Source organism: Callithrix jacchus, chromosome 11 (assembly GCF_049354715.1).
Source record: "Callithrix jacchus isolate 240 chromosome 11, calJac240_pri, whole genome shotgun sequence".
In the NCBI taxonomy this organism is placed as follows: domain Eukaryota; kingdom Metazoa; phylum Chordata; class Mammalia; order Primates; family Cebidae; genus Callithrix; species Callithrix jacchus.
Genome location: NC_133512.1, coordinates 73246058 through 73264556, shown reverse-complemented (window position 1 = coordinate 73264556; position 18499 = coordinate 73246058). Strand labels below are relative to the sequence as shown.

Genomic DNA, 18499 nt, shown 5'->3' with positions numbered 1-18499 from the left:
AGTCACCACCACTGACATCCCGTGGTATCCTGATGCACTGGGTAGTTGGGAGGAAGTCGGGGCAAGGAGAGGGGGATTCTAAGTTAGGGCTGTAAACATCTAACATTAATATTTGTTTAAAACTGACCTACTGATGTATAGCTTTTTAAACATCAACATTTACCATAACTTTATGACTGAGATGGCACTGACATTCTCCTCAGCATGACTGAACTTTAGATGGGCTTCTTACTAACTGTAGACCCTGACTTCTTGTTTTCTTGTTTCTTAGAGCATTTGTTTTAGAAAACTTGGAATTGTAAGTTCTTTCTCTGCCTCCTTTGAGAGGTCTTTTTTAAAAAAGCTTCTTGACAGATTTATAACTCAGGAATGTCTTCCTCAAGGACCTGGGAGCTATCCCTTTGATATATAATCATCCAAGATAGCACCCCCAACTCTCAGTTCCTGTGGGAGGGTAGAAGCCTAACTTTGATGAGCCCCAATTAGCAAGCACAGATGGCCTAATCACAGAGAAAAATATTTGCAAATTCAGGAACAACTTAATGTGCTTGACATATCCCACTGATAAGCCTCCCTACTAACTATAAATCCTTCAGTACTTTTCTAACTCACCCCTGTGCTTAATCCCTCCTCATTTTTCTGTTTTTCAATCAACATGAGGCAGTTATTAGAGCAATAACACACAAATGCACACATAAGTGTCCTAAGGATAAATATTCTCAGACACATTTAAGTTTAAATCAGAGGCTTCAAATCTATGACCTACTGTGCATATATGCGTGCAAAACACAGATAATTGGAGGAGGCAGGGCAAGATGGCAGAACAGAAGGCTTCACCCATTGTCTGCCGCCCAAGAACAGCAAGTTAACAACTATCTACATAGAAAAAACACCTACATAAGAACCAAAAATCAGATGAGCACTCATTGTACCTGGTTTTAACTTCATGTGGCTGAGTCACTGAAGAGCTAGACACAACAGTCCTTAATCAGCAATGCCACCCCTCCAGCATGGTGCAGAGAGCCTCTCCAGGCACTCAGGGAGGGAAAACACAGCAATTGTGAGGCATTGAACTTAGTGCTGTCCTATTGGATCAGTGAGGAAAACTGGACCAAATTCAGCTGATCCCTACCCACAGAGGGAGCATTTAACCCAGCCCTAGACACAGGGGAATTGCTAATCCCAGCAGTCAGAACTTGAGTTCCTGCACATCTTGCCACTGAGGGCTACAGTGCACTGTCCCTCCAGGTAAGCTTGAAAGGCAGTCTAGGCCATAAGGACTGTAATTCTTAGGTGAATCCTAGTGCTCAACTAGGCCCAGAGACAGTGGACTGAGGGGCACATGACATACTGAGACACCAGCTGGGGCAGCCAAGGGAGTACTGGCATCATTCCCCGCCCGCAATCCTGCAAACAACCTGAAGCCACACAGCTCATTGCTTCAAATGAGACCCCTTCCTTTCCCTTGAAGAGAGGAGAGCGAAGAGTGGGGAGGACTTTTTCTTGCATCTTGGGTACCAGCTCAGCCTTGGCAGGATAGGGCAACAGTCAGAGTCATGAGGCCCTCATTCCAGGTTCTAGCTCCCAAGTGACATTTCTAGACACGACCTGGGCCAGAAGGGAACCTGCTGCCTTGAAGGAAAGAACCCAATCAGTCCTGACAACATTCATCACCTGCTAACTGAAGAGCCCTTGGGCTCTAAATAACCAACAGCAACACCTAGCTACTACATTGAGGGCCTTGGGTGAGCATGTGTGACTTGCAGGTTTCAGATGAGACTCAGCACATTACCAGCTGGAGTAGCTATGGGGCAAAACTTCTTTTGCTTGAAAGGGAAAATCAGTGGGATCATTGTCTTGAACCTTAGATACCAGCATGGTCACAGCAGGGTAGAGCACCAAGGGAGACTCTTGGGGTCCCTGATTCTAGGACTTGACTCTTGTATGGTAATTCTGGACCTTCCCTGGGCCAGAGGGGAGCCCATTGCCCTGAAGGATGAGTCCCAGATGAGGTAGCCTTCACCACAAGCTGCCTTAAGAGCCCTTGGTCCTTAAGAGAATGTCATTGGTAGTTTGGCAATACTCTTCATGGCCTGGGGTGGTGGTAGCTACAGGATAAGGCTTCTCTGCCTTCAGAAAGGGGAGGAAGAGTGGGAAGGACTGGATCCTGTAGTTTGAGTGCCAGCTCAGCTTCAGTGCAATAGAACACCAAGTAGACTTCTAAAGTTTTTGACTCTAATCCCTGATTCCCAGAGGGCACTAAATACTCACCTGGGGCCTGGGGGACCTCAGCACCCTGAAGAGAAGGACACAGGCCTGGCTGGCCTTGCCACCTGCTGATTGTAGAGCCCTAGGGCCTTGAGGAAACAATGGCAGTAACCAGGAAGTGGTTATAGCAGGCCTTAGCAAGACCTACTGCTGTTATAGCTTCATGTCTGACCCAATGCAGTCATAGTGGTGGAGGCCATAGGGGTGCTTGTGTCACTCTACCACAGCTTTGGGTGGCTCAAAACAGAGAGAGAGACTTTGTTTGGGAAACAGTAAGGGAAGAGAATAAGAGTCTCTGTCTGGTAGTCAAGAGAATTCTTCCAGATCTTGTCCAAGACCATCAAGGTGGTACCTGGACAAGTGTACAAGAACCACAGCATTACTGGGCTTGGGGTACCCCCTAAAGCAGATACAGCTTGGATCACAACACTCAAGTCCTTACAAATATCTGGAAAGCCTTCCCAAGAAAGATGGCTACAAATAAGCCCAGACAGTGAAGACTACAATAAATACCTAACTGTTTAGTGCCCAAACACTGAAGAATACTAATGTTAATACCATCCAGGAAAACATGACCTCACCAAATTAACTAAATAAGGTATCAGGGCAATCCTGGAGAAACAGATATATAATCTTTCAGACAGATAATTCAAAATAGCTATGTTGAGGAAATGCAGATGAATTCAAGATAACACAGAATAAAAAGAAGACAGCGGGAGGCATCACACTACCAGACTTCAAACTATACTACAAGGCTACAGTAATCAAAACAGCATGGGACTGGTACCAAAACAGAGATATAGACCAATGGAACAGAACAGAGGCATCGGAGGCAACACAACATACCTACTACCATACAATCTTTGATAAACCTGACAAAAACAAGCAATGGGGAGAGGATTTCCTGTTTAATAAATGGTGTTGGGAAAACTGGCTAGCTATGTGCAGAAAGCAGAAACTGGACCCCTACCTGACACCTTACACTAAAATTAACTCCAGATGGATTAAAGACTTAAACATAAGACCTAACACCATAAAAACCCTAGAAGAAAATCTAGGCAAAACCATTCAGGACATAGGAGTAGGCAAGGGCTTCGTGACCAAAACACCAAAAGCATTGGCAACAAAAGCCAAAATAGACAAATGGGACCTAATCAAACTCCATAGCTTCTGCACAGCAAAAGAAACAGTCACTAGAGTGAATCGGCAACCAACAGAATGGGAAAAAATTTTTGTAGTTTACCCATCTGACAAAGGGCTGATATCCAGAATTTACAAAGAACTCAAACAGATTTACGAGAAAAAAAACAAACAAGCCCATTCAAAAGTGGGCAAAGGATATGAACAGACACTTTACAAAAGAGGAACGATCCAAGATGACCTATGCTAACATGTCGGGATTGCAGCTCCCAGCGAAAGCTCAGACAATGAGAGGACGCCACACTTTCAGACAAAATTTGGTCGCTCACGGAGCAGAAGATTCCCAGTGGAGGAGTTCCATGGGTCGCCAGCGCAACTCTTATGGCCGGCACAGCGGTTTCATCGGCACCTCGGTGCAGGAGCTCTCGGTGCAGAGTAAATGGGACTGGTTCCTCTCCTGACCGAGGTTTGGAGGAGCCACCCAGGTCACCAGTGCGACTCTTGTGGCTGGCACAGCAGTTTCACCGGCACCTCAGCACGGCAGCTCTTGGTGCAGAGTAAACGGGACTGGTTCCCCTTCTGACGGAGGTTTGGAGGAGCCACATGGGTTGCCAGCGTGACTCTTGCGGCCGGTGCAGTGGTTGTGCCAGCACCTTGGTGCGGCAGCTCTTGGTGCAGAGTAAAGGGGACTGGTTCCCCTTCTGACTGAGGCTTGGAGCTCCAGGAAGGCAGAGTCGCCTATTACGGACTCAAGAAGGAAGCCAGACTGGAGATTCCCAGGCAGAAAAGCATCATCAGTCTTAACGCCACTATTTTGGCCGGCGCAGTGGGTTGCTCATATTTCGGCCCTGGGAATTAACAACTTGGAAGTCCACTCAGAGACCTAATCTGAAAGTTGGTAATTACAAAGATGACAGGTGGATAAATTTACAATGATGGGAAGAAACCAGTGTAAAAAGGCTGAGAATACTCAAAATCAGTATGCCTCTCCCTCTAAAGAGGATCACAGTTCCTCATCAACAAGGGAACAAGACTTGATCGAGAACAAGTGCATCCCATTAACAGAATCAGGCTTCCAAAGATGGATAATAAGAAACTTCTGTGAGTTAAAAGAACATGTTGCAGCCCAATGTAAAGAAACTAAGAACTTTGAAAAAAGGGTTGACGAAATCCTAATGAGAATAGACAACTTAGAGAGGAATATAAGTGAACTAATGGAACTGAAGAATACAATGCAGGAATTCCGAGAAGTATGCACAGGTTTAAACACTCGAATTGTTCAAGCACAAGAAAGGATATCAGAGGTAGAAGTCCAATTTAATGAAATAAAATGAAAAGACAAGATTAGAGAAAAAAGGATAAAAAGGAATGAGCAAAGTCTCCAAGAAACGTGGGACTATGTGAAAAGACCAAATTTACGTTTGAAATTTGTACCTGAATGTGATGGAGAGAAAGAATCCAAGCTGGAAAATATTCTTCAGGATATTATTCAGGAAAATTTTCCTAAACTAGCAAAGCAGGTCAATATTCAACCCCAGGTAATACAGAGAACACCACAAAGATATTCCTCAAGAAGAGCAACCCCAAGGCACATAATCGTTAGATTCACCAGGGTTGAAACGAAGGAGAAACTACTAAGGGCAGCCAGAGAGAAAGGTCAGGTTACCCACAAAGGCAAGCCTATCAGACTTACAGCAGATCTCTCAGCAGAAACTCTACAAGCCAGAAGAGAGTGGGGGCCAATATTCAACATTTTTAAAGAACAGAACTTTCATCCCAGAATTTCATATCCAGCCAAACTAAGCTTCACAACTGAAGGAAAAATAAAATCTTTTATGAGCAAACAAGTACGCAGAGATTTTATTACCACCAGGCCAGCTTCACAAGAGCTTCTGAAAGAAGCATTACACATAGAAAGAAACAACCAGTATTAGCCTTTCTAAAAATATGCCAAAAAGTAAAGAGCATCAACATAAACAAGAATTGACATCAACGAATGCATAAAACAGCCAGTTAGCATCAAATGGCAGTAATCCTAAATTTAAATTGACTAAATCCCCCAATCAAAAGATACAGCCAAAACCCAACGACATGTTACATCCAGACCCATTTCACTTGCAAGGATACACGAAGACTCAAAACAAAGGGATGGAGAAAGATTTACCAACCAAATGGAGAGCAAAAATAAATGAATAAATAAAAAGCAGGAGTTGCAATTCTCGTATCTGATAAAATGGATTTTAAAGCAACAAAGATATAGTGGTGAAAGGATCAATGCAACAAGAAGAGCTAATGATCCTCATACCCAGATACATAAGACCTATAAAGAGACTTAGACTCAACGAGACAGAAAATTAATAAGGATATCAAGGACTCGAACTCAGATCTGGAACAAGTAAACTTAATAAATATTTATAGAGCCCTCCACTTTAAATATACAAAATGTACATTCTGGCCAATAACACATCACACCTACTCATAGGTTTAAATGGAACATTGATTGGCCATTATTAGTACCCATTTTTTTTAGAATAAAGCAACATTTCCCTTCTCTATTTCTCTTTTTTTTCCTCTTTCTTCCTCTCCTTCACTCCTTTTTTTTCTTTCCTTCTCTCAAAAAAAGAAAAAAAATAAATCAACTTGTAGACCTCTAGATCCAGGTCGTCAATGTCTCTCTGATTGCTCGATTTCCTTCCTTCCCTTCTCTCCCTCTCTCTCTCCCTCCCTCCCTCCCTCTCTCCCTCTCTCCCTCCCTTCCTCTCTTCCTCCCTTCCTCCCTTTTTGCCTTCCTCCCTTCCTCCCTTAAAAAACAACAACAACAAAAGAAGACATACATGAGGCCAACAAACATGAAAAAATGCTCATGATCACTGGTGATTAGAGAAATGCAAAGCAAAACTACATTGAGATACCATCTCACGCCAATTAGAATGGCGATTACTAAAAAATCTGGAGACAACAGATGCTGGAGAGGATGTGGAGAAATAGGAACACTTTTACACTGCTGGTGGGAGTGTAAATTAGTTCAATCATTGTGGAAGACAGTGTGGCAATTCCTCAAGGACCTAGAAATAGAAATTCCGTTTGACCCAGCAATCCCATTACTGGGTATATATCCAGAGGATTATAAATCATTCTACTATAAGGACACATGCACATGAATGTTTATTGCAGCACTGTTTACAATAGCAAAGACCTGGAATCAACCCAAATGCCCATCGATGATAGATGGAACAGGGAAAATGTGGCACATATACACCATGGAATAATATGCAGCAATCAAAAACGATGAGTTTGTGTCCTTTGTAGGGACATGGATGAACCTGGAGAACATCATTCTTAGCAAACTGACACAAGAACAGAAAATGAAATACTGCATGTTCTCACTCATAGGTGGGTGTTGAACAATGAGAACACATGGACACAGGGAGGGGAGCACTACACACTGGGGTCTGTTGAGGGGAACAGTGGAGGTACAGCAGGGGGTGGGGAGCTGGGGAGAGATAGCATGGGGAGAAATTCCATATATAGCTGAAGGGAGGAAGGCAGCAAATCACACTGCCACGTGTGTACCTATGCAATTATTTTGCATGTTCTTCACATATACCCCAAAACCTAAAATGCAATAAAAAAAAAAACAAAAAGATAACGCAGAGAAGAAATTCAGAATACTATTAGATAAATTTAACAAATAGATTGAAATAATTAAAAAGCAGAAATTCTGGTGCTAAAAAATGCAAATGGCATATGGAAGAATCCATAAGAGTCCTTTAATAGCAGAATTGATCAAACAGAAGAATTAGTGAGCTTAAAGACAGACTATTTTCCTTTACCTCTTGGGTAAAAAGATGAAAGAAAACAAAATACAGACTATTTGAAAATATGAAATCAGAGGAGACAAAAGAAAAAAGAATAAAAAACAATGAAGCACACCTATGGGATCTAAATAGCTTCAAAAGGGTAAGTCTAAGAGTTATTGCCTTTAAGGAGTAGGTAGAGATGGAAGTAGAAAGTTTATTCAAAGGGAAAATAACACAGCCTGGCCAGCATGGTGAAACCTGTCTCTACTAAAAACACAAAAATTAGCCAGACATGGTGGTGGGTGCCTGTAACCCGAGGTAATCGGGAGGCTGACACAGGAGAATTGCTTGAACCCAGGAGGTAGAGGTTACAGTGAGCCAAGGCTGTGCCACTGCACACCAGCCTGGGCAACAGAGTGAGACTCCATGTCAAAAACAAACAAAAACCAAAGGGATAATAACACAGAACCTCCAGAAACCTAGAGAATGATATCAATATCCAAGTACAAGAAGGTTATAGAACATCAAGAAGATCTAACCAAAGTAGATGACTTCAAGGCATTTAATAATCAAGCTCTCAAAGGTCAAGGACAAAGAAAGGATCCTAAAGGCATCAAGAGAAAAGAAACAAGTAACATACAATGGAGCTCCAATATGTTTGGCAGCAACTCTTCAGTGTAAGGAGTGGCATGACATATTTAAAATGCCGAAGGAAAAAAAACTTTTACCCTCAAATAGTAGATCTTGTGAAAATATCCTTCAAACATAAAGGAGAAATAAAGACTTTACCAGACAAAAGCTGAGAGACTTCATCAACAGTAGGCCTGTCCTACAAGAAATGCTAACGGAAGTACTTCAATCAGAAAGAAAAGGACATTAATAAGCAATAAATAATCACCTGAAGGTACAAAACTCACTAGTAATAGTGAGTACACAGAAAAACACAGAATATTACAAGATCATAATTGTGTTGTGTAAACTACTCTTATCCTAAGTAGGAAGACTAAATGATGAACCAATTAAAAATAACTACAACTTTTCAAGATGTAATCAGTACAATGAGATATAAATAGAAACCTCAAAAAGTTAAAAAGCAGGGCAGGGGCACAATGTTAAAGCATTGTGATATGGTTTGGCTGTGTCTGTGCCCAAATCTTATCTTGAATTCTCATGTGTTGTGGGAGGTAATTGAATCATGGGGGCAGGTCTTTCCCATGCTGTTCTCATGATAGGGAGTAAGTCTCACAAGGTCTGATGGTTTTATCAGAGGCTTCTGCTTTTGCATCTTTCTCATTTTTTTCTTGCCACCACCATGTAGTAAGTGCCTTTTGACTCCTGCCATGATTTTGAGGCCTCTGCAGCCATGTAGAACTGTAAGTCCAATTAAACCTCTTTTTCTTCCCATTCTCAGGTATGTCTTTATCAACAGCATGAAAATGGACTAATGCACATAGAATTTTTATTAGTTTTTTATTTTAATTATTGCATTTGGGCTCTGGGGTACATGTGCACATCCTGCTTCCTGCAGGATTGTTGCATAGGTACATACATGCCACAGTGATTTGCTGTCTCCATCCTCTCCTCCCCTGTGGCCTGCATCAGGCATTTCTCCTGGTGTTATCCCTTCCCATCCTCCCTGCCCCCCTTGCTGTCCCTCCCCTCCCCTTCATCCCCCCACCTAGCACTGTGAGTATTGTTCCCTTCTCTCTGCCCAAGGGTTCATCACCCACCTATTGTTCATCACCCACCTATGAGTGAAAACATGCGTTGTTTGGTTTTCTGTTCTTGTGTCAGTTTGCTGAGAATGATGGTTTCTAGATTCATCCATGTCTCCGCAAAGGACATGAACTCATCGTTTTTTTTTTTATGGCCGCATAGTATTCCATGGTGTATATGTGCCACATTATCTTTGTCCAAATGTCCAAATGATGGGCATTTGGGTTGATTCCAAGTCTTTGCTATCGTAAACAGTGCCACAATGACATACGTGTGCATGTGTCTTTATAATAGAGCAATTTATGATCCTGTGGGTATATACCCAGTAATGAGATTGCTGGGTCAAATGGAATTTCTATTTCTAGATCCTTGAGGAATTGCCACACTTTATTCCATAATGGTTGAACTAATTTACACTCCCACCAACAGTGTAAAAGTGTTCCTTTTTCTCCACATCCTCTCCAGCATCTGTTGTCTCCAGATTTTTTAATGATCACCATTCTAACTGGCGTGAGATGGTATCTCAATGTGGTTTTGATTTGCATCTCTCTAATGGCCAATGATGATGAGCGTTTTTTCATATGTTTATTGGCCGCATATTTGTCTTCTTTTGTAAAGTGTTTGTTCATATCCTTTGCCCACTTTTGGATGAGTTTGTTTTTTTCTTGTAAATCTCCTTTAGTTCTTTGTAGATTCTGCCTATTAGCTCTTTGTCAGAGGGGTAGATTGCAAAAATTTTTTCCCATTCTGTTGGTTGTCAGTTTACTCTAATGATTGTTTCTTTTGCTGTGCAGAAGCTCTTAAGTTTAATTAGATCCCATTTGTCTATTTTGGCTTTTGTTGTCATTGCTTTTGGTATTTTAGTCTTGAAACCCTTGCCTGTGCCTGTGCCCTGAATGGTTTTGCCTAGGTTTTCTTCTAGGGTTTTTATGTTGTTAGTTCTTATCTTTAAATCTTGAATCCATCTGGAGTTCATTTTTCTGTAAGGTGTAAGGACGGGGTCTAGTTTCTTCTTTCTGCACATGGCCAGCCAGTTTTCCCAACATCATTTATTAAACAGGGAATCCTTTCCCCATTGCTTGTTTTTGTCAAAGATCAGATGATTGTAGATGTGTGGCATTACTTCCAAGACCTCTGTTCTGTTCCATTGGTCTATATCTCTGTTTTGGTACCAGTACCATGCTGTCTTTATTACTGTAGTCTTGTAGTACAGTTTGAAGTCAGGTAGCATGATGCCTCCCTCTCTGTTCTTTTTGCTTAGATTGTCTTAGCTATATGGACTCTCTTTTGGTTCCATATGAAGTTTAAAGTGATTTTCTCCAGTTCTGTGAAGAAGGTCAGTGGTAGTTTGATGAGGATAGCATTGAATCTATAAATTACTTTGGGCAGTATGGCCATTTTCACAATATTGATTCTTTCTAACCATGAACATGGAATGCTTTTCCATCCGTTTGTGTCCTCTCTTATGTCCTTGATCAGTGGTTTGTAGTTCTGGAAGAGATCTTTTACATCCTCTGTTAGTTGTATTCTTAGGTATTTTATTCTTTTTGTAGCAATTGTAAATGGGAGTTTGCTCATGATTTGGCTGTTATTGGTGTATAGGAATGCTTGTGATTTCTGCACATTGATTTTGTATTCTGAGACTTTGCCAAAGTTGCTTATCAGCTTAAAGAGGTTTTGGGCTGATACAATGGTGTCTTCTAAATATACGATCATGTTATTTGCAAATAAGGACAATTTGATTTCTTCTTTTCCTAACTGAATGCCCTTTATTTCTTTTTCTTCCTCGATTGCTCTGGTTAGAACTTCCAATATTATATTGAATAGGAGTGATGAGAGAGGCCATTCTTGCCTAGTGCCAGTTTTTAAAGGGAATGCTTCTAGTTTTTGCCCATTCAGTATGATATTCGCTGTGGGTTTGTCATAAATAGCCATTATTATTTTAAGATACGTTCCATCAATGCCCAGTTTATTGAGAGTTTTTAGCATAAAGCACTATTGAATTTTATCAAAGGCCTTCTCTGCATCTGTTGAGATAATCATGTGGTTTTTGTGTTTGGTTCTGTTTATGTGGTGGATTACATTTATAGATTTGTGTATGTTGAACCAGCCTTGCATCCCTGGATGAAGCCTACTTTATTGTGGTGGATAAGGTTTTTGATGTGCTGTTGGATTCGGTTTGCCAGTATTTTATTGAAGATTTTTGCATCACTGTTCATCATGGATATTGGCCTGTAATTTTCTTTTTTAGTTGTGTCTCTGCCAGGTTTTGGTATTAGGATTATGTTGGTCTCATAGAAAGAATTAGGGAGGATTCCCTCTTTTTGTATTGTTTGGAATAGTTTCAGAAGGAGTGGTATCAACTCCTCTTTGTATGTCTGGTAGAATTGGCTGTGAACCCGTCTGGACCTGGGCTTTTGTTGGCTGGTAGGCTATTAATTGCTGCCTTGACGTCAGATTTTGTTATTGGTCTATTCAGTGTTTCAATTTCTTCTTGCTTAGTCTTGGGAGTGTGCAAGTGTCCAGGAATTTATTCATTTCTTCCAGATTTACTGGTTTATGTGCATAGAGTTGTTCATAGTCATCTCTGATGGTCGTTTATATTTCCGAGGAATCGGTGGTGGTCTTTCTTTTATTATTTTTTATTGCTGCATCTATTTGATTCTTCTATTTTCCCTTTTATTAGTCTAGGTAGCAGTTTGTCTATTTTGTTGATCTTTTTAAAAAACCAGCTCCTGGGTTTATTGATTTTTTAAGGGATTTTTTATGTCTTTATCTCCTTCAGTTCTGCTCTGATCTTAGTTATTTCTCTTCTTCTGAGAGATTTTGAGTTTTTTTGATCTTGCTCCACTAGCTCTTTCAATTTTTTTTTCAACTTTTATTTTTGTATCGTATTTTAGGTTTTGGGGTACATGTGAAGAACATGCAAGATAGTTGCATAGGTACACATATGGCAGTGTGATTCGCTGCCTTCCTCTCCTTCATCTATATCTGGCATTTCTCCCCATGCTATCTCTACACAACTCCCCACCACCTACTGTACCTCCCCTATTCCCCCTAACGGACCCCAGTGTGTAGTACTCCCACCTCTGTATCCATGTGTTCTCATTGTTCAACACACATCTATGAGTGAGAACATGTGGTATTTCATTTTCTGTTCTTGTGTCAGTTTGCTGAGAATGATGTTCTCCAGGTTCATCCGTTTCCCTACAAAGGACACGAACTCATCATTTTTGATTGCTGCATAATATTCCATGGTGTATATGTGCCACATTTTCCCTGTCCTATCATCAATGGGCATTTGGGTTGATTCCAGGTCTTTGCTATTGTAAACAGTGCTGCAATAAACATTCGTGTGCATGTATCCTCATAGTAGAACGATTTATAGTTCTTTGGATTTATAGTAATGGGATTGCTGGGTCAAATGGAATTTCTATTTCTAGGTGCTTGAGGAATCGCCACAGTGTCTTCCACAATGGTTGAACTAATTTACACTCCCACCAGCAGTGTAAAAGTGTTCCTGTTTTCCACATCCTCTCCAGCATCTGTTGTCTCCAGATTTTATAGTAATCGCCATTCTAACTGGTGTGAGATGCTATCTCAATGTAGTTTTGATTTGCATTTCTCTAATGACTAGTTATGATGAGCATTTTTTCATATATTTGTTGGCCTCATGTATGTCTTCTTTTGTAAAGTGTCTTTTTATATCCTTTGCCCACTTTTGAATGGGCTTGTCTGTTTTTATTCTCATAAATCTGTTTGAGTTCTTTGTAAATTCTGGATATCAACCCTTTGTCAGATGGGTAAACTGCAAAAATTTTTTCCTGTTCTGTTAGTTGCTGATTCACTCTAATGACTGTTTCTTTTGCCATGCAGAAGCTATGGAGTTTGATTAGGTCTCATTTGTCTATTTTGGCTTTTGTTGCCAATGCTTTTGGTGTTTTGGTCATGAAGTCCTTGCCTACTCCTATGTCCTAAATGGTTTTGCCTAGATTTTCTTCTAGGGTTTTTATGGTGTTAGGTCTTATGTTTAAGTCTTTAATCCATCTGGAGTTAATTTTAGTGTAAGGTGTCATGTAGGGGTCCAGTTTCTGCTTTCTGCACATTGCTAGCCAGTTTTCCCAACACCATTTATTAAACAGGGAATCCTTTCCCCATTGCTTGTTTTTGTCAGGTTTATCAAAGATTGTATGGTTGTAGATATGTTGTGTTGCCTCCGATGCCTCTGTTCTGTTCCATTGGTTTATATCTCTGTTTTGGTACCAGTACCATGCTGTTTTGATTACTGTAGCCTTGTAGTATAGTTTGAAGTCTGGTAGTGTGATGCCTCCCGCTGTGTTCTTTTTGCTTAGAATTGCCTTGGGTATGTGGGCTCTCTTTTGGTTTCATATGAAGTTCATGGTGGTTTTTTCCATTTCTGTGAAGAAGGTCATTGGTAGCTTGATGGGGATAGCGTTGAATCTGTAAATTACTTTGAGCAGTATGGCCATTTTCATGATACTGATTCTTCCTAACCATGAACATGGAATGTTTCTCCATTTCTGTCCTCTCCTATTTTGTTGAGCAGTGGTTTGTAGTTCTCCTTGAAGAGGTCCTTTACATTCCTTGTAAGTTGTATTCCTAGGTATTTTATTCTCTTTGTAGCAATTGTGAATGGCAGTTCGTTCTTGATTTGGCTCTCTTTCAGTCTGTTATTGTTGTATAGGAACACTTGTGGTTTTTGCACGTTGATTTTATATCCTGAGACTTTGCTGAAGTTGCTTATCAGTTTCAGGAGATTTTGGGCTGAGATGATGGGGTCTTCTAGATATACTATCATGTCATCTGCAAATAGAGACAATTTGGCTTCCTCCTCTTCTATTTGAATACACTTTATTTCTTTTTCTTGCCTGATTGCTCTGGCTAGAACTTCCAGTACTATATTGAATAGGAGTGGTGAGAGAGGGCATCCTTGTCTAGTGCTGGATTTCAAAGGGAATGCTTCCAGTTTTTGCCCATTCAGTATGATATTGGCTGTTGGTTTGTCATAAATAGCTTTTATTATTTTGAGATACGTTCCATCAATATTGAGGTTATTGAGGATTTTTAGCATAAACGGCTGTTGAATTTTGTCAAAGCCTTCTCTGCATCAATTGAGATAATCATGTAGTTTTTGTTTTTGGTTCTGTTTATGTGGTGAATTACATTTATCGACTTGCGTATGTTGAACCAGCCTTGCATTTCCAGGATGAATCCTACTTGATTATGATGGATAAGTTTTTTGATCTGCTGTTGCAATTGGCTTGCCAGTATTTTATTAAAGATTTTTGCATCTATGTTTATTGTGGATATTGGCCTGACGTTTGTTTTTCTTGTTGAGTCTCTGCCAGGTTTTGGTATCAGGATGATGTTGGTCTCATAAAATGATTTGGGAAGGATTCCCTCTTTTTGAATTATTTGGAATAGTTTCAGAAGGAATGGTAACAGTTTTTCTTTGTGTGTCTGGTAGAATTTGGCTGTCAACCCATGTGGACCTGGGCTTTTTTTGTGTGGTAGGCTCTTAAATGCTGCCTCAACTTCAGATCTTGTTATTGGCCTATTCCTGGTTTCGACTTCCTACTTTAGGCTTGGGAGGATGCAAGTGTCCAGGAATTTATCCATTTTTTCCAGGTTTACTAGTTTATGTGCATAGAGTTGTTTGTAATATTCTCTGATGATGGTTTGAATTTCCATGGGATCTGTGGTGATTTCCCCTTATTATTTTTTATTGCATCTATTTGTTTATTCTTTTTTCTCTGTTTTATTAATGTGTCTAATGGTCTGTCTATTTTGTTGATCTTTTTGAAAAAGCATCTCCTAGATTTATTGATTTTCTGAAGGGTTTTTCGTGTCTATCTCCTTCAGTTCTGCTCTGATCTTAATTATGTTATGTCTTCTGCTAGGTTTTGAGTTTTTTTAATCTTGCTCCTCTAGCTCTTTTAATTTTGACAATTGGGTGACAATTTTGGATCTCTCCACTCTTCTCATGTTGGCACTTATTGCTATATATTTTTCTCTAGAGACTGCTTTAAATGTATCACAGAGATTCTGGTATGTTGTGTCTTCACTCTCGTTGTTTTCAAAGAACTTCTTTTTTTCTGTCTTCATTTCGTTCTTCATCCAGTCAACGTTCAAGAGCCAGTTGTTCAGTTTCCATGAAGTTGTGTGTTCTGAGTTGGTTTCTGAATTCTGAGTTCTAACTTGATTGCACTGTGGTCTGAGAGACTGTTTGTCATGAATTTCATTCTTTCGCATTTGCTGAGGAGTGATTTACTTCCAATTATGTCATCAGTTTTAGAATAGGTGTGATGTGGAGCTGAGAAGAATGTATATTCTGTGGATTTGGGATAGAGAGTTCTGTAAATGTCTATCAGGTTTGCTTGTTCCAGGTCTGAGTTGAAGTCCTGGATATCCTTGTTAATTTTCTGTCTGGTTGATCTGTCTAATATCAGATGGAGTGTTAAAGTCTCCCACTATTATTACAATTCTTTTTGTAAGTCATTAAGAACTTGCCTTATGTATCTGGGTGTTCCTGTATTGGGTCCATGTATATTTAGGATTGTTAGCTCTTCTTGTTGCATTGATCCTTTCACCATTATGTAATGTCCTTCTTTGTTTCTTTTGATCTTTGTTACTTTAAAGTCTATTTTATCAGAGACAAGAATCACAACTCCTGTTGAATATTGGCCCCCACTCTCTTCTGACTTGTAGAGTTTCTGCAGAGAGATCTGTTGTGAGTCTGATGGGCTTCCCTTTATGGGTAACCCGACCTTTGTCTCTGGCTGCCCTTAGCATTTTCTTCTTCATTTCAACCCTGGTGAATCTTTATTATGTACCTTGGGGTTGCTCTTCTTGAGGAATATCTTTATGGTGTTCTCTGTATTTCCTTGCATTGAATATTGGCCTGCCTTGCTAGGTTGGGGAAGTTTTCCCAGATAATATCCTGAAGAGTATTTTCTAGCTTGGCTTCATTCTCTTCGTCACATTCAGGTACACATATCAAACGTAGATTAGGTCTCTTCACGCAGTTTGACATTTCTTGGAGACTTTGTTCATTCCTTTTTGGGCTTTTTTCTCTAATCTTGCCTTCTCGTCTTATTTAATTGCATTGATCTTCGACATATGATATCCTTTCTCCTGCTTCGTCAATTTGACTGTTGAAACTTGTGCATGCTTCGCGAAGTTCTCGTGTTGTTTTTCAGCTCCATCATTTCATGTATATTTCTCTCTAAGTTGTCCATTCTTGTTATCATTTCATCAAATCTTTTTTCAAGGTTCTTAGTTTTTTTGCATTGAGTTAGAACATGTTTTTTTAGCTCACGGAAGTTTCTCATTACCCACCTTCTGAAGTCTGATTCTGTCATTTCATCACACTCATTCTCCATCCAGCTGTGTTCCCTTGCTGGTGAGGAGTTGTGATCCCTTGTAGGTGGAGAGGTGTTCTTGTTTTGGGTGTTTTCCTCCTATTTGTGCTGGTTTTTTCCCATCTTTTTGGATTTATCCACCTGTTGTCTGTGTAGTTGCTGATTTTCAGATTGGGTCTCTCAGTCAATGTCCAGATTGTTGATGATGAAGTCATTTCTGTTTTTTAGTTTTCCTTCTAACAGTCTGGCCCCTGTGCTGTAGGACTGCTGAGGTCCCCTCCAGGCCCTGCTTTCCTGGGGATCACCTCAAGCAGTTGTGGAACAGTAAGGGTTGCTACCAGATTCTTCTTCTGCTATCTTTGTCCCAGAATGATGCCTGCCAAATGTCAGTCTGATCAGTCCTTTGTGAGGTGACTCTTTGGATATACAGAGGTCAGGGAGCTGCTTGAGGAGACAGTCTGTTCTTTATAGGAGCTCAAGTGCTGAGCTGTGAGCTTTGTTGTTCATTCAGAGCTGCTAGGCAGGTATGTTTAAGTCTGCTGCAGCAGAACTCATAAACCCCCTTTTTTCCGCAGGTGCTCTGTCCCAGGGAGTTAGGGCTTTATTTATGAGTATTCATTGTGCTTGTGCCTTTTTTTTTTAAGGGCTGCCTTGCCCAGCAAGGAGGCAGCCTAGTCACTGTCTGCCTGCAGCGGCTTAGCTGAGGTGCTTTGGGCTCCGCCCTGCTGCCGTGTGAACTTCCCTATAGTCCTGGTTATATGGGTGTGGTTAGAACTGCCTGGGCAATGGTGGCCCACCTCTGTAATGGCGGACTCTCTCTGTTATGGCAGGTTGCCTCGGCAATGGCAGGCTGCCTCAGCAATGGCGGACTACCTCTATAGTGGTGGAGTTCCTCGGTAATGGCGGACGCCCCTCCCGCACCAAGCTGCACCATTCTGGGTTCAGCTGTGCTTGCTGTGAAAGTCTCAACCCTGAGCGTTTTTAATTGCTGGGTTTTTTTTTGTTTGTTCTTGGTGGGGTGGGACCCGCCGAGCCTGATCACGTGGCTCCCTCCGTCCGAGCCTTTTTTTTTAAGCTAAATGGTTGACTCTCTCCCAGGAGTTCCAGTGGCCTGCTGAAAGGGCGCTGGGATCTGTGCAATTTCCTGTGCGGCAATCCACTTTGCCAGTTGAAACAATGGCTCTGCCCAGGAATCTCCTGGCCTGGCTCTCTGTTTCATACCCGTTTTATCAGATGAATAGGTGAATCTGCCTTCCTGGAGCTCCATTTGCCAGCTTAAAAGGGCAACCAGACCAGTGTATTTTGTACGGAGAGCCACCACGCCTGGGCACCAGCAAAACAGCCGCGCTGGCCAAAACAGCCACACTGGTGATCCGTGGGACTCCTCTGCCTGGGGATCTTCTGGTCTATGGGCAATAAAGGTCCATCTGGAAATGCGGCATCCACTCACCCTCTGTACTTTCACTGGGAGCTGCAATCCTGAGTTGCTCCTAAAGGGCCATCTTGCGAAAAACTCATGAAAGGATTTCTTAGAAGTTCATTAATTGACTTTCATTTTTTAGCTGTTTCAATTTTGATGATAGGGTGTCAATATTAGATCTTTCCTTGTTTCTCATATGGGCATTTATTGCTATATATTTCCCTCTGGACACTGCTTTAAATGTGTCCCAAAGAATTAGGTACATTGTGTCTTTATTTTCATTGGTTTGTAAGAACATTTTTATTTCTGCTTTCATTTCATTGTTTATCTATTCATCATTTGGGAGCAAGTTGTTTAGTTTCCATGTGATTGTGCAGATTTGAGTGCTCTTCGTAATCCTGAGTTCTAATTTGATTTTGCTGTGGTCTGAGAGACTCTTCATTATTATTTCAATTTTTTTGCATTTGTTGAAGAGTGATTTACTTCCAATTATGTGGTCAATTTTAGAGTATGTGCAATGTGGTGCTGAGAAGAATGTGTATTCTGTGGATTTGGGGTGGAGTGTCCTGTAAATGTCTATTAGATCTGCTTGGTCCAGGTCTGTGTTCAAGTCCTGGATATCTTTGTTGACTTTCTATCTTGTTGATCTGTCCAACATTGTCAGTGGAGTGTTAAAGCCTTTCACTATTATTGTGTGGGAGTCTAAGTCTCTTTGTAGGTTATTCGGAACTTGCTTTATGTATCTAGGTGCTTTTGTATTGGGTGCATATATA

General features: G+C 40.9%; 1 protein-coding gene across 32 annotated transcripts in view; it reads left to right on the top strand.

Annotated features, from left to right (window-relative positions):
- FBXL13 (F-box and leucine rich repeat protein 13) overlaps positions 1-18499 on the top strand; it is a 309560-nt gene that overhangs the window by 176173 nt on the left and 114888 nt on the right. The gene's annotated exons all lie outside the window — the stretch shown is intronic.